This window comes from Natator depressus, chromosome 11 (genome assembly GCF_965152275.1).
Source record: "Natator depressus isolate rNatDep1 chromosome 11, rNatDep2.hap1, whole genome shotgun sequence".
NCBI classification, from domain to species: domain Eukaryota; kingdom Metazoa; phylum Chordata; order Testudines; family Cheloniidae; genus Natator; species Natator depressus.
In genome coordinates this window covers 72,773,323-72,800,569 of record NC_134244.1, presented here as the reverse complement: position 1 = coordinate 72,800,569, position 27,247 = coordinate 72,773,323, and the positions used below count along the sequence as shown (strand labels likewise).

Below are 27,247 nucleotides of genomic sequence, written 5' to 3'. Positions count from 1 at the left end.
CCATACGCTCCCCACCCCAAGTAAACCCTGTTCTGCTCCTTTCATGGAGATGCCTGGGATGGTGCCTCACGCTGTGTCCCTGCGGTCTCAGCTCCCGAGGCCTCTGCCCCTCACCCAGCGCCCCCCGGCTCAGCCCCACCCCTGGGTGCTGCTCCTCTCCAGAGCATGGAAGGAGCTGAGCACGGGAAGCCCGTATTAGAGGCCATGGGAGGCTGAGCCTCCCACAAAAGGCCGTCCATGCGGGGGGGAAAATCTGGGGATGTGGGGCGGGTCTCCCCTCCGGAGGCCCGCGGGCCCGTGGTCATCTTTTGAGGGCCGGAAGCGAAGCTCCAGAGAAGTGGGGGCCCCGCCTGCACTCCCCTCCCCTCTGCCTCTTAGCCCGATGCCCTGCTCTTGCTCTGCCTCTTCCCATCCCCCCTCTGCCTCTTCCCCCAAAACCTGCGCCCCACCCCCCCTCGACCTTTTCCCCCGCGGCCCTGTCTTCTCATGCCTCTTCCTGTCCTGCTCCACCTCCTTCCCCAAGGACCCCACTGCCCCCCGCTCACCGAAGACAGAGAAAAGGGACGGGTGCCTGGCCCCATGGCCCCCCGGTAGCCCCACTTCGGGGAAAGGGGCAGAGAGGAGCAAGCAGGGGGTGAGTGGAGTCTTGGGGGAAGAGGCGGAGAGGAGCGAGGGGCAGGTAGGGGGACCTCGGGGGCCAGAGGAGTGAACAGTGGGTGGGCGGGGCCTCGGGGGAAGAGGATGACCGGGGGCGGGGCCTCTGTGGCAGGGCCATGCTCTAGGCGCCGGTGGCCCCCCAACTTCTCGGGGTCATCGGAAACCCAGGATGAAGGTGACACAGGGCCTGGTTCCTGTTTGGGCTAAGATTCCATCACACCTCTCCCTTCCTGGCAGTGTGAAGGGGCTGGACAGGGCATAAAGCCCTCCAGACACGGCCGGAGACAGGGAAAGGGCCGTCAATGCGGAAGAGAATCGGGCCCAGAGTTAGACAAGGGGTGCAGAGAATATTCTGGATTATGGTCATTGCACTTCGCCCTTGCTCGTGTAACCCTTCTGCCCATCAGAGTTGGCAGCAACAAGGGCCGGGTTCAATATCTAGGGGATCCATTCCAATAACACAATGCAAACCGGCTCGAGCCCCCACCCAGTGACCTGGGACAAATATATACCACCCCCGCTGGGCGCCTCCAAGAGGCAATACTTCCCCTCTCGCAAGCACATAGTCTGAGTGTAGCAAAAAGCCTTTTAATAACAGAGAGAAACAATGTGGCATTATGTTGGGGAAACACCACCAACAGGATTCATAACACAACCCATGAGCAAAAAAAAAAACCCACCCCAAGCAAATTGGGGCATGCCCCTTTCCCTCGGGTTCTTGAGTCCCAGCACCCAAATGTCTCTTGAGTCCAGCAATCCACAAATCACCCAAAGTCCAAAAAGTCCAGCCCCAGAGTTCAAAAGTTCATCTGCATAGTGTTACTCCCCAGTCTGGCTAAGTCTCCCCAGTCTGTGTGTGGGGGAAAGGGGTAAGGGGCACCTTACGTGTCCTGAAGCTGACTGCCCCACAGGGCTCTGCTCTGCTACGCTGTCTCACGAACGGCTCTGCTCCACCACGACTGGCTCCGCTCTGCACCCCTCGCCGTCTCACGAACAGCTCTGCTCAGCTCACTGTCTCACGACCGGCTCCACTCCACCACGACCGGCTCTGCTCTGCACAGCTCGCTGTCTCAAGAACAGCTCTGCTCAGCTCGCTGTCTCACGAATGGCTCCGCTCTGCACAGCTCGCCGTCTCACGAACAGCTCTGCTCAGCTCGCCGTCTCATGAACACACCGCTGTCTCACAGACGGCTCCACTCCGCACAGCTCGCCGTCTCACGAACAGCTCTGCTCAGCTCACCGTCTCACGAACACACCACTGCACTCTAGATCTTCTGGCTCCGCACTACTTGACACAGCTCTTAGTGATTTCAGCTCATAGTAGTGGGGGCCTTAGTGCTGGTGCACCTTAAGGCCAAAGTGAATGCAGCACAGTACCTGTAGCAAGACTCTTAATAGACCCAAAATTAGCTCTGACATTCCCCGGTGGAGAGAGACAGAGGTGCAATTAGTGCTTCAGGCCCTCACAAAGGGGCCCACACCACCAGGTACTAATACCTGTCTCAAGTCTCTCTCCATTCACACAGTTTTGAAACCCATGACCCTTGCCTAGCGAGTGCTACTTAGTTGATGGTGAGTCCCTCCATCATAGCAAAAGGCCAAGTACAGTGCCAAGCACAGTTCCCATAATCAGGGTAATAACAATTTATTCTTCCTGCCCCAATAACAGAGACACTGGGGATCCCACAGCAGCCGAAGTGACCATTTCGGCAGCTATGGCCTCAGTCTAGGCGGGGTGGGTGTGCCTATGCAAATGAGATCAGCCCCTGAAGTTTTTTTTTTTTCCACAACTTGCCACACCTCACCACCAGATGTCAGGGTGGAGCTCATCCTGACACTGCTTACATCCTCCCCCCAGCCGAGAATTTGTCGTCCCGACAAATCACACGCCCTTTATACCAACTCATTGGTTTCCTCCAAAGGGCCTCAGGAAGCCCACTTTAGCTTCCACAAGCCTGTGTGCTAAATGTATTGGCTCCTCACTAGTCACCCCAGGTGCATCATAAGTTAACCGTTTCACTGGTCTTATCACCCTGTCTCGTCTATTGAGACTCTCTGTTGCCGAGGTAGGGGGAACATCCTCTTGAGTGACGGATGGAGAGGCTTCCCTGGAGGGTCCCTCGGCTACTGGCGTAGGCCCCTGCACTCCTAGTTCTAACGCTGGAGGGTCCAAGGTGCCCAGGGCATCCTCTACCTGTGTGTCTCCATTGTCCAATAACCTGTGTGTCTCATCACAGGGGGGTCTCATCAGCGGCACCGGGGTGCCAGAAAGGGGCCTAAATAATTCCGCCATGGGGTTTAGGGCGGAAGAGGGAAAACTCTCGTTTGGTTCAGCTGATCGAGTCTGAAATCTTGTCTCCATCCCAGGATACACCAGGGTTGTGTCTTCCTCCTCAGACTCACTCTCAGATGTGCAGAATAGGGGTAAGTTAGCTGCAGGGGGCCCACTGTCTGTGTTGGATGGCGGCTTTGGTCTAGCACCTCTGTTCTGCCCGGCTGCCCTGTTGTGGCCCGTCTCATAAGGGATGCTTACCAATTCCCCCACAGGGAGCAAAAGGTTTCTATGCACCGTCTTTATTTGCCCTGGGCCGTCTTCAGGTTTGATCTTGTAGACCGGCAGATCTCCCAGCTTTTCCATCACCAGGTAAGGTATTGCCTTCCATCTGTCAGCTATCTTGTGTTTGCCAGTAATACCCAAATTTCGCAGCAGGACTCTGTCCCCCGGCTGGAGCTCCTGCGAACGCACTCTAGCATCATATCGATGTTTGTTGCGGTCTGCGTTCTTCCGAGCCGCAGCGGTAGCTAAGCGATAAGCATCCCGCAGCTTTTCCCTTAGTCGGGATACATATTGCTGGTGAGTTTCATAGCTATCTCCATCCTCTGATACACCAAAGCACAAGTCTATGGGTAATCTTGGTTCTCGCCCAAACATCAAGAGATATGGGGTGACTCCCGTAGCATCGTTCTTTGTGGCATTGTAGGCATGCACCAGAAATGCGACATGCTGGCTCCAGGTTGCCTTCTGCTCTGGTCGCAAAGTTCCCAACATATCTAATAGGGTTCGGTTGAACCTCTCTGGCTGAGGATCACCTTGGGGGTGATAAGGCGTTGTCCTAGACTTTTTAATTCCTGCTATCTTCAGCACCTCCTTCAGAAGGTGACTCTCAAAATCCCGCCCCTGATCAGAGTGTATCCGAGCCGGGAATCCATAGACTGAGAAATATTTGTCCCACAATACTCGAGCGACGGTGGTGGCCCTCTGATCACGTGTGGGATATGCCTGTGCATACCGTGTAAAATGGTCAGTCACTACTAGAATGTTCCCAACCTTCCTCTTGTCTACCTCTACAGACAAGAAATCAATGCATACCAATTCCAAAGGTTTGTTGCTGGTGATGCTCTTGAGATATGCAGCCCTCGTGGGCAGAGTTTTCCTTTGAACACATCGAGCACAAGTCTCACATTTCCTGCGAACATCTTCAGCCATTCGGGGCCAATAGAACCTACTACGAATAAGTTCCAGGGTCCTCTCCATCCCTAAATGCCCAAAGTCATCATGCAGAGCCCTCATGGCCAGGGCTCTGTACTTTTTTGGCAGCACTAGTTGTGCTCGTTGTTTTTGTAAAGGGTCAGTGGTCATTCGGTGTAGCACTCCCTGAATCAGTTTTAGTTTGGTCCATTCTCTCAATAGTAGTTTACCCTCCGGGTTAGGTGGGACAACCGCAGCTGGGCTTCGCCCCTCCCTTTTGGCAAGTAGTGTATCACGAATGTCAATATCTTGCCGCTGGGCTTCTTGCCAGTCAGCTGCATTGAGCATGGGCAAAGGAGATTAGTCCAATGCAATATAGTTCACTGAAGCAGAAGGCATGCATTCAGGGGGCAGGCCCAAAGCTTCTGCAACACATACCTGAAGGCTCTCACGGGCCTCTGGCTCTCGGCGACTCACACTGCAAATAGCTCTCACTCCATCTGTGGGTATCACAGCAACTTCTGGAGCCTGCGGACGCCTGGACAATGCATCTGCATCTACATTGCTTCTCCCTGATCGGTACTGAATGCTGAACTCATAGCTAGCCAAGGCGGCCACCCATCTCTGCCCTGTAGCATCCAGCTTAGCACTTGTTAACACATAAGTCAGTGGATTGTTGTCTGTCCACACCTGGAACTGAGCACCATACAAGTAGTCTCGAAATTTCTCAGTGATGGCCCATTTCAGGGCCAAAAATTCCAGCTTGTGGGTGGGATAGCGAGTTTCACTATCAGACAATCCTCGGCTGGCAAAGGCTACAGGTTTACGTTTGCCTTCCACTTCCTGGTACAGGACTGCTCCCAGACCCTCCAAACTGGCATCAGTATGCAGGATAAAGGGTTTGCTTGGGTCAGCAAAAACTAGGACTGGAGCATGAGTTAGGCAAGTAATGATTTCTCGAAAAGCCCTTTCACATCTCTCATCCCACCGTGGCCCAAATGGTTCAAATGGGCCATAGTGTCTCTGCACAGGGGGCTTTGGAGACCTCCCCTTATTCTGGGACTTAGATTTGTTCTTGCTGGACTGATGTCCCCTGGTGAGATCGTTCAGAGGCTTTACAATCGTAGCATAGTTTTTCACAAATCTGCGGTAGTAGCCACTAAATCCGAGAAAGGTCTTGAGTTCTCTGTAGTTACTTGGACGTGGCCATGTAGTGAGTGCTTCTATTTTATCAGGATCAGTACTCACACCCTCTTGGGACACGATGTGACCCACATACTTCACTGAGGTTCTGCAGAACTGGCATTTGTCAATTGAAAGCTTCAGACCATAATCCTCCAACCTATCAAGCACTTTAAGAAGTCTTTCTTCATGCTCCTCTAAGGTTCTTCCAAACACAATCAGGTCATCCAAATAAACTAACACTTGCAGTAAATTCATGTCTCCCACAACTTTCTCCATGAGACGTTGAAAGGTGGCAGGTGCTCCAGAAATCCCTTGGGGCATGCGTTCGAACTGATAAAACCCTAATGGGCAGATGAAGGCTGTCTTCTCCTTATCTTCTTCTCCCAGAGGGATCTGGTAGTATCCACTTCGAAGATCCAACACAGAGAACCACTGGCTTCCCAGCAAACAGTCTAAGGCATCTTGCACTCGAGGCATAGTGTACTGGTCGACCACAGTACGGCTGTTTAGGGTGCGGTAGTCAATACACATCCGAATTTTCCCATTCTTTTTACGGACTACCACAATGGGTGAGGCGTATGGGCTGCGGGACTCTGTAATGATGTCATTCGCAGCCAGCTCCTGAAGATGATGTCGCACATCTTCCATCTCAGAGAGAGCAATCTTCCTAGATCTCTCCCTGAAAGGTCGAGAGTCATGGAGTCTGATATTGTGCTCTACTCCTTTTGCACATCCCACATCCCGCTCATGCAGTGAGAACACCTTGGATCTTTCACAAAGTTTCTTCCTCAGGCGATCTTTCCAGTCCTCAGACACTGGTGAATCTCCAAAGTCAAACTTTGCTGGGTCTATTGTGGGAACTTGAGTTTCACACTGGGGTTTTACAATTGACTCAGGCTCAAAGAGGTCTGCTATCTTTTGTCCTTGCTTCACAACAACATCACGACTCGTTTCATTAGCAATCAGTATAGTCACCCTTTCCTGGGCTTCAACGGGTAGAGTTATGACTCCACTGGGGACCAGCACTCCTTCAGGGAGCTCTCCTCCCATCGGCTGCTCTATCATTGCTAACGTCCGTTTACTGCCTTTCAGACAGGTACTCATGACAAGCACTTCTTGCTCCGTCCTTGCAGGCACTACTAAGGGGGTCGTGCCCGCGTACTTTAGTGCCCCAAGCGGTAGCTCAGATGTCTCCCTTTTAGCGCTCTCAATTTTCCTATAGGCTTCAGCACAAAGCGTATGGATCATCAGGGTATTCAGGTACTGGTCCCCAGCCCGCCTTCTGCAGTAATCCGCGAGTACCTTGAAGAGACTGGAGTTGGTCCCTATCAGCACAGACATATCAGAGGTCCCTTTAGGGTCAGGGCATATTAAGGCAGCTGTGTCTACCTCTTCTCTTACCCCAGCAACCTCCTCTGGGAATTCCAGGTGCACTATGACATACCCTTGGTAGGGGTATTCATCCATGCTGAGGCCACACAGGCCAAGGCCAGTCAGTGGCTGTATAGGCAGGTGCCTAAGCATCTGCTGGTAGAATGACTGAAATATAATAGTCACTTGAGATCCAGTGTCAAGCACTGCTTTACACTCCACCCCTTCAATCCTCACCGTGACCTCTGCTCGAGGCCCTATCAGTCCTGCGGGGATCCCAGCTGGACAGTCTTTTCTGGGGGAATCTTCAAATCCTGCAGACCTGGGGGGGTCCCCGTCCCCAGACCCTCTGGCAGCTATCGGATCTCTCCCAACTGATCCTCAGCTTTCCATACACTAAGGAGGGGTTTTCTTCATTACGGCACTTGGCAGCACTGTGTCCATCCTGACCACATCGGTAGCAGAAGAATTGACATTTCCCCCTTCGCCTGGGTTGGATGGTGGCTCTAAGTGCGGGCTTCTCAATTGCCACCGTTTGAGGCTTCTTATTCCTGGAAGTCTTAACTTGGTCAATGGTACTTTGCAGCTCAGCTATCCGTTCCGTCAGGACCTGCATTTGTTGGGCAAGTTCCTCTCTGGTGCTCACCATCAGTACACTGGCCGCTTGCAGTGGTGTTGTGCTGGCTGGATCCGATGTTTGGGCTTCCCAAAACTCACTGGCAGCCTGCCTTTCTTCCTCCTCTCTGACCTCTTTTATCAGCTGGGAGTAACTTGGGGGATGTTCCCGTCGTTCTCTAAGCTGGAGATGAAGTAGAATCGGGTTCTGACACTGAGTTCCTCTTACAATTTGAGCCAGTCTGGTCTGATCCATCTGCTCAGCAATCACTGCTCCCCTCATGACAGCTCTCTAAAGCAGTCTCTCCAGTCTCTGTATGTAGGCTGAAGCCTTCTCGCCCTTTTGTTGTTGGGAATTAAGGAACATCTAATCCTCCCTATGAGCCCCCAGAACCATCTAATCCTCCCTATGAGCCCCCAGAACTGACCCCGGAAAGTCCATGTAGCCACAGGCTCTAGTCACTTGTTGCCAGAGCCCTCACCCAAAGGCACAGGAACAAGGGCAGCCATGGCCATGGTGAGTCCTTGCTGCCAGGGAATGGAGGCCCAGAATCAAAGTGGGATCAAATGGTCTGGGTGTGGAAGTCCCTGAACTTTTGCAGATCCTAGGGGATGCCCCCAGTCTGGGGCATGTCTCACACAGCCTTTACTGCAGGGAACCAATCCCCACCTGACCCAGTGGCAGGGAAACTCAGCAAGTGAATACTTATAAAAAGAACAGGAGGCACCTTAGAGACTAACAAATTCATTTGAGCATAAACTTTCGTGCTGGAAATGGCCCACCTTGATTATCACTACAAAAGGTTTTCTCCCCCCGACCCCGCTCTCCTGCTGGTAATAGCTCATCTTAAGTGATCACTCTCCTTACCGTCTGTATGGTAACACCCATTGTTTCATGTTCTCTGTGTATATAAATCTCCCCACTGTATTTTCCACTGCATGCATCCGACGAAGTGAGCTGTAGCTCACGAAAGCTTATGCTCAAATCAATTGGTTAGTCTCTAAGGTGCCACCAGCCCTCCTGTTCTTTTTGCGAATACAGACTAACACGGCTGCTCCTCTGAAACCTGAATACTTATAGGTTCCCTCCTAAAATCTTCGCTTGGGGACTTTCCACTCAGTATTTCAAGGAACTCAGACCAACCAGAACTCTTGGTAGGGACTGGTTCAGGGAAATACTTTGATGAATTGATTTGTTCAGAATATTAGAAATGACCAGAGTCAGTCCCATAGCCGGAGCTGAAACATTACAATGGCAATAAAGAAGGAGCAGTCCCATGCTGACAAATTTGGATCAATCTGTTGTTGTAAACTGAATTAAAAGAAGTAGATAATTACAGATTTCCCTTTGAGGTCATTCAGTCCTGTCTTCATGAATAATGTGTGAAACAATCATTTCCTCACTAATGTTCTGTGGTCTGAAAGTCTGGGGCAAAGATCTCATAGGCTCATGGACTTTGAAGTCAGAGGGGACCATCGTGATCATCTAGTCTGACTTCCTGCACGTTGCAGGCCATGGAACCTCGCCGACAAGTTACAAGGGAAGTGAACTGAAATATAGTTTATATTGCTTTGAATATCTATTTCTCATGAGATATATGTATATGTCAGACAAATTTAACGTGGGAGATTTGATCTCAGCGTTTTCCCCATGGAATAGATAAAGGCTCACTTGGGTGATATTCAAGCAGCCAGTACTCACCAAGTAGATGCAGAGGCGACGAGGGGAGGGGCAAGCGCCACATGCCCCTCCCCAGACGCCGTGGGGGGCACAGGAGTAGCCCCATGCCAGCAGCTCTCCAGCGCGGCTCTTCTGGTACCGCCCCAGCCCCGCCCCAAGCCCTGTCTTCCGGCGGGGCTGGACAGATGCCGAGAGATGGAGCCGCGTCAGGGCTAGGGATGGTATGGAACAGCTGTGCCAGAGGAGCTGCCAGTGTGAGGCCGCCAGGCAGCCCCACTTTCTGCTGCTTTCGCCACTGCTGTTCCCGGGAGAGCCCTGCAGCTCCACCGCAAACCGCAGCGGCGAGAAGAGCAGAACATGGGGTCGCTGCTCCCTAGAGCACCCCCAGCTGTGTCCTCCGACAGGGCTGTACAGACCCCTGGGCCAGGAGTCCGCTGCGGCCAGAGCCTTGTGGCTCAGGACAGAGCCCCCCCCAGGTAACATGGGATGGGTGGGAGGGACAGGGAGAGCACGGGGGGCAGGGTGGGGAGGAGTCACGTGGGGGTTCATGTGGCAGGCTGACATTCCCCCCCACCCGCCTTTAGCTGGTGCCACTTTTGTGTCCCTCCTGGATCCTGGAATGAAGCTTCTGAGAAGTTTTAAGATCACTTGGCTTTTTAAATTCCATCAGCTCTCCTGCGAAAGCAGCTGATTAATTGGATAGTTACAGTAATTCCAGTTAATTAACGTGAGAGGAGAGGTATCCTTAAAGAACCACCCACCGTTAGTTCTACTGAGCTGCAAGGGTTGGCAGCAGGAGACTCGCATTTTCAAGTGCCTCCCTTTGGCTGAAGACAACGGCAGTGTTGAGGAGATTGCTCTTTTTGGTTCCGTGGCAGTTCAGAATAAAAATCATTTCAGGTCCAACTCGTCGGTCTTTTCTGGAATTTCCAGTGAATCAAAAAAGTCAATTTTGGGGCTATTCTGGAGATTCAAGCCTGGGTGCCTCACACACCAGGTGAGTGCCAGAACCACTGGGTGAAATGGGGATGGGGGGGGATAGTATGAATTCCTCTGGCCTTTTTGTGACCAACCAAAACTATTTGTGTGAAATCTGCAAATAGTTTCCTGCAGCACATCGAAAACAAATTCATGATACTTACACACTTGTATGCACCACAGGCTGACAGTGCTGCCTGGGAAACAACTTTTCCTAGACTTTGTCGGACTATTGACACGTGTGTTTTCTTTCCCCGGTGGCGTGAAGGTCATGGAGCACATGACGTGGTTTTCTTTTTTTCCTTTTGTTTGGAAATTAACATAACCGTGCCCTCCCCGGTGTAACATGTAACATTCCCCAGCAGTGCTATGGAAGCCGCCGGGACAGTGCACCCCCAGATTCTTCACACTGACATTATCGTGAGATGATTCCGACATAGTTATGATGTATTTTACGCAAGAGAAGTCATGGGAGATGTCATTGCATAGGGTATGATGTGCTGACTGTGATTATCCTAGTTGTATGCATGCATCATTTCTGTATCTGAAGTTAGGAATATTGACTATGTAACTGTATTTCAAATGTGTTTACACTTGGGGAAGGCCCCCTAGACAAGCTGCTTTCATTCAGGATGGCTGGCTGGGAAGGGCCCATCCAGGTTAATGAGCCATTCGGAAAACAATAGGCCTTAGAAGAAGCTTCTCTTCCTGAACCTGGGGAGCCTTCCTGAGGATGCTACAGACAGCCTCTGAGTTATGGCTACTGTAACATGTGACCAGGTCACCTGGTTCTGGTTTCCATCTTGGAATATCAGTGTTTTTCCCCAGACTGATCTGGGAACTAAGCTTTGAAAGAAAGGGTTCCCGCCATATGCAAAAGCTATTTAAGGCAGGGTTCTTCACTGACTCCCCACCCAAAGAGACTCTTGGAAACACCTAAGGAACAGAGACGGAACTGGAGCAAGTTCCGGACCCAGGCTTACGGGATTTTTAGCCTATCAATGAAACAGCTGGGGATTCCAAGCTGGCCCCTTAAGAATCTGCACCCGCTGGTATCATCACTTAGGGTGAGAATTTGCGATTCATATCTGATCTATGTAGTATACTAAGCTCAGATTGTGTTTTTGTTTACTTTCCATGGTGGCCAAGCTTACAATGTCTATGCTCCAGGTCTCAACTGCTGGTTGCTTTGGGGATGTCCGTGTTTGAGGTATTAGTCTTTTAGTAATTCTTAGTGCTCTGCTCAGCCAAAGTTTTTTCAGATTTATTCAGCTTCCAGTTAGCATCCATTAGGCTTAAAATTACACGCTCAGCTTGTAACACAATTGTATTTTATTGGACAAAAATAACTCTGCAGTTAAGTTCTGCCCAAAACCTAAGGGCACAGGAGCATTCCCCGACATATGGGCTACCTTAGCACACACTGAATCAGAGCACCAACATTTGTCGGACTCAGTGGCACCTCTTTTGAACAGTCAGAGAGGGGTCCAATGCATCTGCCATATCATTTTCTACTGGATTAATCTTAAACAGAGATCCAAGGAGCAGTTCAGAGCTCCGGCTACAATTTGTTTCCCTTGGTTAGCAGAGAATAATTGGTCTATTCCTCCTCCCATTTCGTTCTTTAGAGGATCCTTGTTTAATTCAAATTTGCTGGCCAGGTATGCATATAGTGTTGCCATAGATCTTGGCAATCTGGGTAATATTTGGAGAAAAGAAAGCAGTTGAGATGAGTTGGGGTAGCAAAGGTATCAGGGCCATACAGATGGGAGATGGCATGGTTAAGTTGGATGTATTGCCACTCCTTCTTAGACTCTAGATTGAACCTTTCTTTTAAGATTGTAAAAGGGAGGAAAGTGTCATTTTCAATAAATTAACTGATGGTCAAAATTCCAGTCCTAATCCAATCTGGCCAAATGATGGGGTTGCCTGCTAGACAGAGTTTTGAGTTACCCCAGCCTGAAGCCCTGAGATGAAGAAGGGAGGGATTTTTTTAATTTAGTAGACACTATATGACAAGTATTTCTGGCTGCCCCAATAGCTGGTAATTGTTCTTTAGGGAATCGGTATCAATCCAAGTACAGTGCATTGGCAAGGTGCAAAGGTGCAGCCATTTCTGATTCCGGCTGGAGCTCTGCAACCCGGGGGAATGAGCCATTGTGCTGCTTGGCTAAGAATTATTGCCTGATGTTAAAGTTAGGAAATTTAAATCCATCTGTTTGGATGGGGAGCTGGAATCTGTGTAAGGAGATTCTGGGTTTGTTACCAGCACCTACAACAATGACCTGGACATGGTGTCGATTTTGGTAAAATAAAAAGGAGGAATATGGATAGGGAGGGAATTCAGAATGAAAAGGATCCTGGGAAGGACCCATTCATTGTAATTATGTTTGTTTTTCCCTGACACCCATTTAAATCATTTGCTAACTGCATGGTTAATGGGGCTAGGAGCTTTATCTTCTGAGACCCTGATTTGATCCCTTGAATTGGAGAACTTGGAGTGGAGAGTGCTTCCTGTGTAGCAAAATGTGACAGATGTTGTCCAATTTGATATGGAGCTCTTTATCTGAACATTCCCCATGTGTCAGTGTCCGGTGAAGGTCCATACAATTGTTCAAGAGTGTTTTCCGGTCTGCTGGCAGTTTACTAAGGTCATACAAAAAAAAACCCAGGTCTCTTTGTGGTGCTTCATTTGTCCAAACCTTTCTTCGATGGGCACTCAAGCAGTGTCAACAAGTGAGCAAAAAACCTCCCTCTTAAATTTTTCTTCCGAGCTTCCCATCACCTTATCTCTGCCCTCGTAAGCAACATGTCTCTTCTTCCGATGAATACAAGTTCCCTTGAAGACAGGCTCAACTCCTAAGTCTTCCAAAATTTCTTTGGCAGCAGTGACGGCATCTTCAAATCTGTTGTCTCCATAGGCCAGAGCGAAATCAAGGTAGCGTCTCATCAAAGTAGTAGTGGTTGTCCATCGAATGAGTTTGTAATGCCTTGCTTACAATGTTTCCTTGGAACAGGATATTGTGCCAGACCACAGCTGAGACCATCAATTTGAAGTCAGTGATCTGTTTTGCCAGGTTTTGCAGCTCGTGTTGAATTCCTCGATGCCAGTGCTCATGCATGATATTGTCGTATTTCCCAAGGAGCTTCACCAAACTGAGGAAATTACTGTTATGTTCAGTGAGCAACTTATCCGACGAGCCATGGAAAGTCAAATTATTCTTTGCAAGGGGGAGGGTAATTGAGATCAGATGCTCAAGCACGTTCCTCCAATGCTGGGTTTCTACATTAATAATGCACTGGTTTTCTGCATCTATATGTAACCCTTCTGCCAGGCCAAGTTGATAGCAGCAAGGGCCGGGTTCAGTACACAGGGGTTCCCTCTCATCAAAGCAAATACAAAACTGGCTCGAGCCCCCACCCAGTGACCTGGGAAAATCTTACACACCCCCTGGGCGCCTCGAAGAGGCAATACTTCCCCTCTCGCAAGCACGGAGTCTCGGTGTAGTAGAGAATCTTTAATTACATGAGGTAAACGACATCAGCATTAAATTGGGAAAACACCACAACTAGTGTTCATTAACCAAACCATGAGCAAAGACCCACCCCAGAAAATTGGGCCACATCCTTTCCCTCGGGTTCTTGAGTCCCAGAACCCCAAATGTCTCTTGAGTCCAGCAATCCTCAAATCACCCAAACTCCAAAAAGTCCAGCCCCAGAGTTCAAAAGTTCATCTGCAGAGTGTTACTCCCCAGTCTGGCTAAAATGTGCCTGTGTGTGGGGGAAAGAGGTAAGGGGTACCTTACGTGTCCTGAAGCTGACTGCCCCACAGGGCTCTGCTCTGCTACGCTGTCTCATGAACGGCTCCGCTCCACCACGACCGGCTCCACTCTGCACAGCTCGCCGTCTCACGAACAGCTCTGCTCAGCTTGCCGTCTCGCGACCGGCTCCGCTCCACCACGACCGGCTCCGCTCCACCACGACCGGCTCCGCTCTGCACAGCTCGCCGTCTCACGAACAGCTCTGCTCAGCTCGCTGTCTCACGAACGGCTCCGCTCCACCACGACCGGCTCCGCTCGGCACAGCTCGCTGTCTCACGAACAGCTCGGCTCAGCTCGCCGTCTCACGAACACACCGCTGTCTCACGAACGGCTCCGCTCAGCTCGCCGTCTCACGAACGGCTCCGCTCCACCACGACCGGCTCCGCTCGGCACAGCTCGCCATCTCACGAACAGCTCTGCTCAGCTCGCCGTCTCGCGAACACACCGCTGTCTCACGAACGGCTCCACTCTGCACAGCTCGCCGTCCCACGAACAGCTCTGCTCAGCTCGCCGTCTCGCGAACGGCTCCGCTCTGCACAGCTCGCCGTCTCACGAACAGCACCACTGCACTCTAGATCTTCCGGCTCCCCACTACTTGACACAGTGCTCAGTGATTTCAGCTCTCAGTGATTTCAGCTCTCAGTGATTTCAGCTCATAGTAGTGGGGGCCTTAGTGCTGGTGCACCATAAGGCCAAAGTGAATGCAGCACAGTACCTGTAGCAAGACTCTTAATAGACCCAAAATTAGCTCTGACATTCCACAGTGGAGAGAGACAGAGGTGCAATTGGTGCTTCAGGCCCTCACAAAGGGGCCCACACCACCAGGTACTAATACCTGTCTCAAGTCTCTCTCCCTTCACAGAGTTTTGGAACCCATGTCCCTTGCCTAGCGAGTGCTACTCAGTTGATGGTGAGTCCCTCCATCATAACAAAAGGCCAAGTACAGTTCCAAGCACAGTTCCCATAATCAGGGTAATAACAATTTACTCTTCCCGCCCCAATAACAGAGACACTGGGGATCCCACAACAGCCAAAGTGACCATTTGGGCAGTTATGGCCTCATTCTAGGCAGGGTGGGTGTGCCTATGCAAATTGAGATCAGCCCCTGAAGTTCTTTTCCACTACTTGCCACACCTCACCACCAGATGTCAGGGTGGAGCCCATCCTGACTCTGCTTACATCCTCCCCCCAGCCGAGAATTTGGCGTCCCGACAAATCATACTCCCTTTATACCAACTCATTGGTTTCCTCCAAAGGGCCTCAGGAAGCCCACTTTGGCTTCCACAATCCTGTGTGCTAAATGTATTGGCTCCTCACTAGTCACCCCAGGTGCATCATAAGTCAACCGTTTTACTGGTCTTATCACCCTGTCTCGTCTATTGAGAATCTCTGTTGCCGAGGTAGGGGGAACATCCTCTTGATTGACGGATGGAGAGGCTTCCTTTGAGGGTCCCTTGGCTACTGGCGTAGGCCCCTGCACTCCTAGTTCTAACGCGGGAGGGTCCAAGGTGCCCAGGGCATCCTCTACCTGTGTGTCTCCACTGGCCAATAACCTGTGTGTGTCATCACACGGGGGTCTCATCAGCGGCACAGGGGTGTCAGAAATGGGCCTAAATAATTCCGCCATGGGGTTTAGGGCGGAAGAGGGAAAACTCTCGTTTGGTTCAGCTGATCGAGACTGAAATCTTGTCTCCATCCCAGGATACACCAGGGTTGTGTCTTCCGCCTCAGACTCACTCTCAGATGTGCAGAATAGGGGTAAGTTAGCTGCACGGGGCCCGCTGTCTGTGTTGGATGGCGGCTTTGGTCTAGCACCTCTGTTCTGCCCGGCTGCCCTGTCGTGGCCCGTCTCATAAGGGATGCTTACCAATTCCCCCACAGGGAGCAAAAGGTTTCTATGCACCGTCTTTATTTGCCCTGGACCGTCTTCAGGTTTGATCTTGTAGACCGGCAGATCTCCCAGCTTTTCCATCACCAGGTAAGGTATTGCCTTCCATCTGTCAGCTATCTTGTGTTTGCCAGCAATACCCAAATTTCGCAGCAGGACTCTGTCCCCCGGCTGGAGCTCCTGCGAACGCACTCTAGCATCATATCGATGTTTGTTGCGGTCTGCGTTTTTCCGAGCTGCAGCGGTAGCTAAGCGATAAGCATCCCGCAGCTTTTCTCTTAGTTGGGATACATATTGCTGGTGAGTTTCATAGCTATCTCCATCCTCTGATACACCAAAGCACAAGTCTATGGGTAATCTTGGTTCTCGCCCAAACATCAACAGATATGGGGTGACTCCCGTAGCATCGTTCTTTGTGGCATTGTAGGCATGCACCAGAAATGCGACATGCTGGCTCCAGGTTGCCTTCTGCTCTGGTCGCAAAGTTCCCAACATATCTAATAGGGTTCGGTTGAACCTCTCTGGCTGAGGATCACCTTGGGGGTGATAAGGCGTTGTCCTAGACTTTTTAATTCCTGCTATCTTCAGCACCTCCTTCAGAAGGTGACTCTCAAAATCCCGCCCCTGATCAGAGTGTATCCGAGCCGGGAATCCATAGACTGAGAAATATTTGTCCCACAATACTCGAGCGACGGTGGTGGCCCTCTGATCACGTGTGGGATATGCCTGTGCATACCGTGTAAAATGGTCAGTCACTACTAGAATGTTCCCAACATTCCTCTTGTCTACCTCTACAGACAAGAAATCAATGCATACCAATTCCAAAGGTTTGTTGCTGGTGATGTTCTTGAGATATGCAGCCCTCGTGGGCAGAGTTTTCCTTTGAACACATCGAGCGCAAGTCTCACATTTCCTGCGAACATCTTCAGCCATTCGGGGCCAATAGAACCTACTACGAATAAGTTCCAGGGTCCTCTCCATCCCTAAATGCCCAAAGTCATCATGCAGGGCCCTCATGGCCAGGGCTCTGTACTTTTTTGGCAGCACTAGTTGTGCTCGTTGTTTTTGTAAAGAGTCGGTGGTCATTCGGTGTAGCACTCCCTGAATCAGTTGTAGTTTGGTCCATTCTCTCAATAGTAGTTTACCCTCTGGGTTAGGTGGGACAACCGCAGCTGAGCTTCGCCCCTCCCTTTTGGCAAGTAGTGTATCACGAATGTCAATATCTTGCCGCTGGGCTTCTTGCCAGTCAGCCGCATTGAGCATGGGCAAAGGAGATTGGTCCAATGCAATATAGTTCACTGAAGCAGAAGGCATGCATTCAGGGGGCAGGCCCAAAGCTTCTGCAACACATCCTTGAAGGCTCTCACGGTCCTCTGGCTCTCGGCGACTCACACTGCAAATAGCTCTCACTCCATCTGTGGGTATCACAGCAACTTCTGGAGCCTGCGGACGCCTGGACAATGCATCTGCATCTACATTGCTTCTCCCTGATCGGTACTGAATGCTGAACTCATAGCTAGCCAAGGCGGCCACCCATCTCTGCCCTGTAGCATCCAGCTTAGCACTTGTTAACACATAAGTCAGTGGATTGTTGTCTGTCCACACCTGGAACTGAGCACCATACAAGTAGTCTCGAAATTTCTCAGTGACGGCCCATTTCAGGGCCAAAAATTCCAGCTTGTGGGTGGGATAGCGAGTTTCACTATCAGACAATCCTCGGCTGGCAAAGGCTACAGGTTTACGTTTGCCTTCCACTTCCTGGTACAGGACTGCTCCCAGACCCTCCAAACTGGCATCAGTATGCAGGATAAATGGTTTGCTTGGGTCAGCAAAAACTAGGACTGGAGCATGAGTTAGACAAATAATGATTTCTCGAAAAGCCCTTTCACATCTCTCATCCCACCGTGGCCCAAATGGTTCAAATGGGCCATAGTGTCTCTGCACGGGGGGCTTTGGGGACCTCCCCTTATTCTTGGACTTAGATTTGTTCTTGCTGGACTGATGTCCCCTGGTAAGATCATTCAGAGGCTTTACAATTGTAGCATAGTTTTTCACAAATCTGCGGTAGTAGCCACTAAATCCGAGAAAGGTCTTGAGTTCTCTGTAGTTACTTGGACGTGGCCATGTAGTGAGTGCTTCTATTTTATCAGGATCAGTACTCACACCCTCTTGGGACACGATGTGACCCACATACTTCACTGAGGTTCTGCAGAACTGGCATTTGTCAATTGAAAGCTTCAGACCATAATCCTCCAACCTATCAAGCACTTTAAGAAGTCTTTCTTCATGCTCCTCTAAGGTTCTTCCAAACACAATCAGGTCATCCAAATAAACTAACACTTGCAGTAAATTCATGTCTCCCACAACTCTCTCCATGAGACGTTGAAAGGTGGCAGGTGCTCCAGAAATCCCTTGGGGCATGCGTTCGAACTGATAAAACCCTAATGGGCAGATGAAGGCTGTCTTCTCCTTATCTTCCTCTCCCAGAGGGATCTGGTAGTACCCACTTCGAAGATCCAACACAGAGAACCACTGGCTTCCCAGCAAACAGTCTAAGGCATCTTGCACTCGAGGCATAGTGTACTGGTCGACCACAGTACGGCTGTTTAGGGTGCGGTAGTCAATACACATCCGGATTTTCCCATTCTTTTTACGGACTACCACAATGGGTGAGGCGTATGGGCTGCGGGACTCTGTAATGATGCCATTCGCAGCCAGCTCCTGAAGATGATGTCGCACATCTTCCATCTCAGAGAGTGCAATCTTCCTAGATCTCTCCCTGAAAGGTCGAGAGTCATGTAGTCTGATATTGTGTTCTACTCCTTTTGCACATCCCACATCCCACTCATGCAGTGAGAACACCTTGGATCTTTCACAAAGTTTCTTCCTCAGGCGATCTTTCCACTCCTCGGACACTGGTGAATCTCCAAAGTCAAACTTTGCTGGGTCTATCGTTGGAACTTGAGTTTCCCACTGGGGGGTTACAATTGACTCGGGCTCAAAGAGGTCTGCTATCTTTTGTCCTTGCTTCACAAAAATATCACGACTCGTTTCATTAGCAATCAGTATAGTCACCTCTTCCTGGGCTTCAGCAGGTAGGGTTATGACTCCACTAAGAACCAGCACTCCTTCAGGGAGCCCTCCCTCGGTCGGCTGCTCTACCACTGCTAATGTTCTCTTACTGCCTTTCAGGCAGGTACTCATGACAATCACCTCCTTTTCTGTCATTGCAGGCACCACTAAGGGGACCGGGCCTGCGTACCTCAGTGCTCCCACCGGCAAATCAGGCATCACTCTTTTTGCGTCCTCAATTTTTCTGTAGGCTGCGGCACAATGTGTGTGTATCACCAAGGTATTCAGGTATTGGTCCCCTGCTCGTTGTCTGCAGTAATCTGCAAGTACCTTAAAGAGGCTGGAGTTGGTCCCTATTAGCACGGACACATCAGAGACACCTTTAGGGTCGGGGCATATTAAAGCTGCAGTGTCCACCTCCTGTCTTACCCCAGCGATCTCTTCTGGGAATTCCAGGTGTACGATGACATACCCCTGATATGGGTATTCATCCATGCTGAGACCACATAGGCCAAGCCCTGTCAAGGGCTGTATAGGCAGATGCATAAGTATCTGCTGGTAGAAAGACTGGAATATGATAGTCACTTGGGATCCCGTGTCAAGCACTGCTCTACATTCTGTCCCTTCAACCTTTACAGTGACCTCTGCTCGAGGTCCTATCAATCCTGGGGGGATTCGGGTGGCATGGTTCTTCGCAGGGGAGCCTCCAAACCCTGCAGGCCTAGGCGGCTCCCTTCCCAGGCCCTGGGGCCGTTTCCCGACTTTCCCCAGGTGGTCCTCAGCTTTTGGTATACTAGCGGGGGATTCTCTGCATTCTGACACCTGGCAGCAATGTGCCCATCCTGGCCACACCGGTAGCAGAAGAAGGATTGCCCTTTCCCGTGTTGCCGGGGTGGGGCAGAGGTTCTAAATGTAGTCTTCTGGACCGTAGTAACGGGGGGTTCCTTGTACCCCGAAGTCTTTGCTGAATCGATAGTATTCTCTAGTTCAGCCACTTTCTGTGTCAGGACCTGCACTCGTTGGGTAAGTTCCTCTTGAGGATTCACCATCAGCGCCTTGGGCATTCGTATGGATGTTGTGGCAGTTGCCTGGGGTGGCTGAACCTCCCAAACCTCACCAGCTGCCTGCCTCTCTTCCTCCTCTCGGACCTCTTTTATCAGTCGAGAGTAACCTGGTGGATTGTCTTGGCGCTCCCTTAATCGAAGGTGGAGAAGGATTGGGTTCTGATATTGAATTCCTCTCACAATCTGAGCCAATCTAGTCCGGTCCATTTGCTCAACCGCTACTGCTCCCCTCATGATGGCTCTCTGTAATAATTTCTCCAACCTCTGTATATAGGCAGAAACTTTCTCTCCCTTTTGTTGCCTGGCATTGAGGAACTTGCAATAAACATCCTCTGAGCCCTCGGTTCTCCCAAAGGCATGATCAAGGGCCTCTAGGCAGTCCTTTACCTTGACCCCAGGGTTACTGAGCTTCAGGGTGCGAATCACATCTAGGGCTGGCCCCCTGAGGCACTCTACTAGTCGCCTTCTCTTTTCAGCATCAGGTACTGCCCACTCCTGCAGCATTTCAGTGGTGTGTTCCAGCCAGGGTTCAAATGCTTCCTCCCCAGGTATTGGGGTGGGACCCCCAGAAAACAACCTTAGTTTACGATAGGGGTTTGCCTCAGGGTGGGGTGGCACAACCTTCTCTAATGCTTGCCCCAAAGCCTTCACCCACTCATCAGGTGATGGAGCAGCCTCCCGGGGTGGGACTCCTGGGTCAAGGCCCAACAGACCCGGCATATCAGCCAGGGTCTTCCCCTCTTTCCCCAAAAAGGCTGACATTTTCTTTAAAAACTCCACGTCAGAGGCAGGGGCTGGTGAGGGCTGGCTCCCAGTAGTTATTACCTTCCACTCACCATCTTCCACTGCTATCGTGCCTGGAACCTGTAGAGGGTCCACAGCCGACGGCAGCTCACACAGTACCGCAAAATCTCCGTCCTCCCTCACAAACATGCGCCCACGCATTTTACACTTACTCAGGTACTCAGTGGATGCCCTTAAGGTAGGCTCTATCGAGCCTTCATCGAACGCCTCCGGCACCCCAGTCACCAGGACACAGTTCCTAGGGTTAATATTCATCCCCCTGCACCAATCCTCTAGCAAATGTAGAGCCATTATACAAACTGTAATTTCTTTCCCAAATATAACAGATCAATACAACAACAACCAGATGCTGGGTTTTCCCAATTTAATGACTCACCTAAGATGTGCTTGCGAGGGGTACTGACCCAGTCTTATCCCGGACGAGCCCCCAAAAATGTAACCCTTCTGCCAGGCCAAGTTGATAGCAGCAAGGGCCGGGTTCAGTACACAGGGGTTCCCTCTCATCAAAGCAAATACAAAACTGGCTCGAGCCCCCACCCAGTGACCTGGGAAAATCTTACACACCCCCTGGGCGCCTCGAAGAGGCAATACTTCCCCTCTCGCAAGCACGGAGTCTCGGTGTAGTAGAGAATCTTTAATTACATGAGGTAAACGACATCAGCATTAAATTGGGAAAACACCACAACTAGTGTTCATTAACCAAACCATGAGCAAAGACCCACCCCAGAAAATTGGGCCACATCCTTTCCCTCGGGTTCTTGAGTCCCAGAACCCCAAATGTCTCTTGAGTCCAGCAATCCTCAAATCACCCAAACTCCAAAAAGTCCAGCCCCAGAGTTCAAAAGTTCATCTGCAGAGTGTTACTCCCCAGTCTGGCTAAAATGTGCCTGTGTGTGGGGGAAAGAGGTAAGGGGTACCTTACGTGTCCTGAAGCTGACTGCCCCACAGGGCTCTGCTCTGCTACGCTGTCTCATGAACGGCTCCGCTCCACCACGACCGGCTCCACTCTGCACAGCTCGCCGTCTCACGAACAGCTCTGCTCAGCTTGCCGTCTCGCGACCGGCTCCGCTCCACCACGACCGGCTCCGCTCCACCACGACCGGCTCCGCTCTGCACAGCTCGCCGTCTCACGAACAGCTCTGCTCAGCTCGCTGTCTCACGAACGGCTCCGCTCCACCACGACCGGCTCCGCTCGGCACAGCTCGCTGTCTCACGAACAGCTCGGCTCAGCTCGCCGTCTCACGAACACACCGCTGTCTCACGAACGGCTCCGCTCAGCTCGCCGTCTCACGAACGGCTCCGCTCCACCACGACCGGCTCCGCTCGGCACAGCTCGCCATCTCACGAACAGCTCTGCTCAGCTCGCCGTCTCGCGAACACACCGCTGTCTCACGAACGGCTCCACTCTGCACAGCTCGCCGTCCCACGAACAGCTCTGCTCAGCTCGCCGTCTCGCGAACGGCTCCGCTCTGCACAGCTCGCCGTCTCACGAACAGCACCACTGCACTCTAGATCTTCCGGCTCCCCACTACTTGACACAGTGCTCAGTGATTTCAGCTCTTAGTGATTTCAGCTCTCAGTGATTTCAGCTCATAGTAGTGGGGGCCTTAGTGCTGGTGCACCATAAGGCCAAAGTGAATGCAGCACAGTACCTGTAGCAAGACTCTTAATAGACCCAAAATTAGCTCTGACATTCCACAGTGGAGAGAGACAGAGGTGCAATTGGTGCTTCAGGCCCTCACAAAGGGGCCCACACCACCAGGTACTAATACCTGTCTCAAGTCTCTCTCCCTTCACAGAGTTTTGGAACCCATGTCCCTTGCCTAGCGAGTGCTACTCAGTTGATGGTGAGTCCCTCCATCATAACAAAAGGCCAAGTACAGTTCCAAGCACAGTTCCCATAATCAGGGTAATAACAATTTACTCTTCCCGCCCCAATAACAGAGACACTGGGGATCCCACAACAGCCAAAGTGACCATTTGGGCAGTTATGGCCTCATTCTAGGCAGGGTGGGTGTGCCTATGCAAATTGAGATCAGCCCCTGAAGTTCTTTTCCACTACTTGCCACACCTCACCACCAGATGTCAGGGTGGAGCCCATCCTGACTCTGCTTACATATACATTTATTCAGCTTGATCCTGGACTTGACCTCCATCCATTTGGAGTAGGCCCTAAAATGGCTGGGTGACTTTTCATGTTGCTTCAGAGCATCAGCCAAGTTTTGCTAGTAACTGTACCCGGAACGCGCAAGCAAGGATTTGGCATTCTTGTCAAATATTTTGCAACAAAAACAGAACACTTTGTCAGTTGATTTTGAGTAAACTAGTCAATGCCGATTCAGTTGCTCACCATTCTCGAGCACTCTTTCTCAGTGTGACTTTGAGACAGGACACTTCTGCTCATTTACTAGAAATGTCATATCCTCAATCTTGCTCAGACCATTCAAAATTGTACGATCAATATTGGCAGAGTTTAGGATCGCCGGCCATAAAGCAGACTCTGATGTATCGATTTGTGGTGTGCAATTTTTTTTTACTGCTGTTTCTGTCATCATGCGAGGCTGATTCTTCTTTATCGTTTCTCTCCTTTTCATGTAAACCAGATTTTTCTTTGTCATTACTCCCCTTTTCATGGGAGCCACATTCTTCTTTATCATCCCTCTCCTTTACGCCACCAGGAAAACTAGACGATTCTCCATCACTTTCCTCACATTCCCATTCCTCATCTTCAGGCGAATCTGCTCATTCCTTAGTAATAGGGCTTCCATCATTTACGCTTCACTCCTCAGTTTCTTCTGCACGGGGACAATTGCTACTGCCTACAACCTGGTCTGTGTGGATCTGCTTCAGATATTGTCCCATCACATTTGCCCCTTGCTGCAAAGTAGATGGCAGCTGAGCTTTTTGCTTCCTATACTGAGCTCCTGAAGGCTTCTTTGGGATCATCTTTTATTTTCTACAGGGGAAACAGACAGTATCATGGAGACCAAAAGTCTATGCTCTGCAGTCTTAGAAAGTCATCCAACATTCTGTGTTAAGCAGGGCAAAAGAAGGAACAGTGGTTCTTTTATGTTGTTGCATCGATAGGTGTTCGATAGATGTCTCTGGCGTCTCATTAGATGTGTCTTTTATTAGTTGCTGCTTACACTCTTGGAGTCTTATAACACAAGTTCACTTCCACGATTCCGCAATAAAATAAGGTTCACACTATTGTAGCATGGCTCTCACGTCACTTCATTTTTTTCTTCTATCTCACTGGGTGCCTGGCGACGCCTGCCCCTTATCTACCCGTGAGGGCGAGGCTGACAGCATTCTAGGAAGTTCAAGGAAAATGTAGTTCTCAGAAAGTCTGGAAGGTGCCACAAGATTCTACAAAGATCCAGAATATTGTAGGAGGTTCGTGAAAAATGAACCCAGCTACAGAACACCTGACACATGTTACCTCAGACATTCTATTTCCCCTTTGGTCGCTAACAGCTGATATCTCCCTCCTGCGTGTGACGAAGGTCCAGGGAGCCTGGCTACTGATAGCACCCCAAAGCCACCTACTTGCTGCTCGTCTCTTTACTGTGATGGTGCCTGCCGAAGTTATCAGTGACTGATGTGGGAAAGTGCCCTACCGTGGAGGAAGAAACGAGGCTGCAATCCCTTGAAACCTTGGGCAGAGGATTGCAGAGTACCTGCACAGAAATTTCATCAGGATTGCTCAGGAGGATTCGAGGGTCCTCCCTGTGTCAGAAGCAAACTGCTCCACATGCTCCCCCAACGCTACCTCACTGTGTGGTACCACCTCCTCTTCCAGTGTGAGTGAATTAAAGAAAAGTCAATAGCTGTGTCCTGCCAAGTTCATGGCCACCGTCACTGTCATGGGAAATAAATTTACACATTTACCTGAGGGTCCCCCCCCGCATCAGGCTCGCCAGTTCTTGACAGCCAGGTCTGACTGTAGTGCATTCTCGAACATCATAACGGGATCCCCAATTGCATGTCCCCCCGTCTGCTACTCTTCCTCGTTCCCATCCCTGCTGTTTACGGCTGGGGCCTGTGACTCAGACTCCTCAGAGGTATCCACAGTGAGATGTGGGGTGTTGGTCTCTGCCAAGTATTTCATGCAGCTTATTGGAGAAGCAGCAGGTCTGTGGCTCAGCACCAGGTCAACTGTTGGCTTCCCTGACTGCCTGGTGTGCCTGCTGCAGTTTCTTCACGTTCCCATGGCGCTGCTGCCGATCCCTGCCCTACCCCTTCCCCGGCATCCCCCGAGCAACCTGCTCACGGATACCGGATACCACTGCTCTGTCGCTCTGCCTGCAGAGCTCTTCTCTCCTCAGGCTCAGGAGATCCAGCATTTCCTGCCTACTCCAGCCATCGGTGCGTCTAGAATGTGTAACTGGCGTGCGCAGATGGGCAGCGGCACGCGCCCTGGGAGAGCTGCTAAGTGTGCGCTCACTCAGCTGGGCAATGCAGAAACGGCATTTCAAAAATATGGGGGGGTTTAAATACAGCGACGGCTCCTGGTCTTCATGACTCCTGGGTAGTGGAGTTCACAGCTGTAAGCAGAGAGGTGTGTTGGGCACTGGGGGACAGCTTCTGGAGGTCCGTTAGGGTTGACCTGGGTCATGCAGTATCCTCACACACACTGTGTCAACCTCAGTCTGTTGCTCATTCCCAGCTTCTGGCAAAAGGAGGCTAGGGACACCGTCCCTGCCCATCCTGGCTAATAGCCATTGATGGACCTATCCTCCATGAATTTGTCTAGTTCTTTTTTGAACCCTGTTATGGTCTTGGCCATCACAGCATCCTGGCAAGGAGTACCACAGGTTGATTGTGCGTTGTGTGAAGAAATACTTCCTTTTATTTGTTTTAAACCTGCTGCCTATTAATTTCATTTGGTGACCCCTAGTTCTTGTGTTATGAGAAGTAGTAAACAGCACTTCCTTATCTACTTTCTCTACACCAGTCGTATTTTTATAGACCTCAATCATATCTCCCCTTAGCCATCTCTTTTCCAAGCTGAAAAGTCCCAGTCTCATTAATCTCTCCTCATACGGAAGCCGTTCCGTACCCCCAATCATTTTTGTTCTTTTCTGAACCTTTTCCAATTCCAGTATATCTTTTTTGAGATGGGTCTCACTGCACAGATTCTGCAATTCAGCCACCATCTGCTCCTCTTTCTCTGAGTGGGAGATGCTGTCCCCGAATTTAGCTGTCTTCTCAGCCCACAGCTTCCCCTACACTGGCTCTGTCTTTTCACCCCCAGAGGCTGGGTTCTAGGCTATTCATGGCATCTCTGCCCCCTCCCCTTCCCTCTCCCTCTGGGAATGCAGAGTGCCACAGTGCAGCCTGGGAATGGCAAGGTCCATGTTTCCCCTCACAGTGAAAAGAGAACCTGGTCAGTACTTGTTTGATCCCACCCCCAAAATAAATCAGGCGATACAATACCCTCCTTGTAGAAAGGGAAGTTTTAAAAAATGATTTATTTACAATCAGGGAAACTGAGACCTAATTCACCTGGACAGTGAGCTTTGCCTGTTTGTGTGAATTTTAGTGGCTATGCCTCAGCTGGTCCTCTCAACATCATTGTTGCCTGGGGGTTTCAGAACCCGCAGCGATGGTAACTTCACTGTTTCACTCCAGGCAGTGTCGGGAATAAATCAATGGGAACACAGAGATTCCGTCTGATAAATGATTAATACAAGTACGTATGCGCTTTCTAAAACTGCAGTTTATTACATTTAAGCCCACACAGACCTAAGGAATAGATTTAGAACATCCCGGGTATTTTCCTAAAATGTGAGACAGTATTGGGTAATTAATGGTAGGTCAGGGGTGGCCAAACACTTCCCTCCTGGGGGAAAAGGTGTCAGAAAAACATCTCTCTTAGGAAAAAGAAAAGGACTAACTCTAAGGTGCCACAAGTCCTCCTTTTCTGTTTGCGAATACAGACGAACACGGCTGTTCCTCTGGAACATCTCTCTGAGGATGGCTGCAGAGGACTGCTCCAAAGAACATTCTATATCTAACCCTTTTTATAATTAACTTCTACAAAACACATAGGTCATAGTGACCCCTACTACGTCATCACTTTTCCTAACCATTTTAGTCATAATAAACTTCTATATCAAAGGTGCCCAGACTCCAAGGTTTCTGTCCACTTGTTTACTTTCAGTCTCAAATGTTGACTTGTCTTTTCCCTCCTCCCATTCTGATTAGCAGAAACTGCAGGTAGTTTTGACCTTGCCTCTAAAAGCCTGCTTTCAAATTAACCCTTCAATATATGGTGTTCTATTTCATTAATTCATGGTGACTGAGTGCAGATAATATGGCTGCAGTTAGCTTGATCACATACTGGGTTACACAAACACACCTCAAGTCCAGGGGAACACCATGACCACAGAGAGTGAGACCGTCTGGCGTTAGCATCTAGCTGCTCTGTCACACACGCAGCAGAAACTGTGCCCACAGGCTGTGCTCGCTGGATCCTTGGAAAGCTCCAGGCAGACGGAGAAGGTCCGTTGAATTTGGAGAGGTTTTGCTGGATTCTCATCAGCCCCAATGCAGGGAAGAGAGGAGCTGAGTTTCATTTTCCTCTTTCCACAAACGGGCTGCACCTGAACCTTGCTCAGCAGCATTTGAGGATTTCTG

At 50.4% G+C, this 27,247-nt stretch overlaps 1 pseudogene; it reads right to left on the bottom strand.

Annotated features, from left to right (window-relative positions):
- Positions 1–27,247, bottom strand: part of LOC141996210 (butyrophilin subfamily 1 member A1-like) — a 660,168-nt pseudogene that overhangs the window by 610,723 nt on the left and 22,198 nt on the right.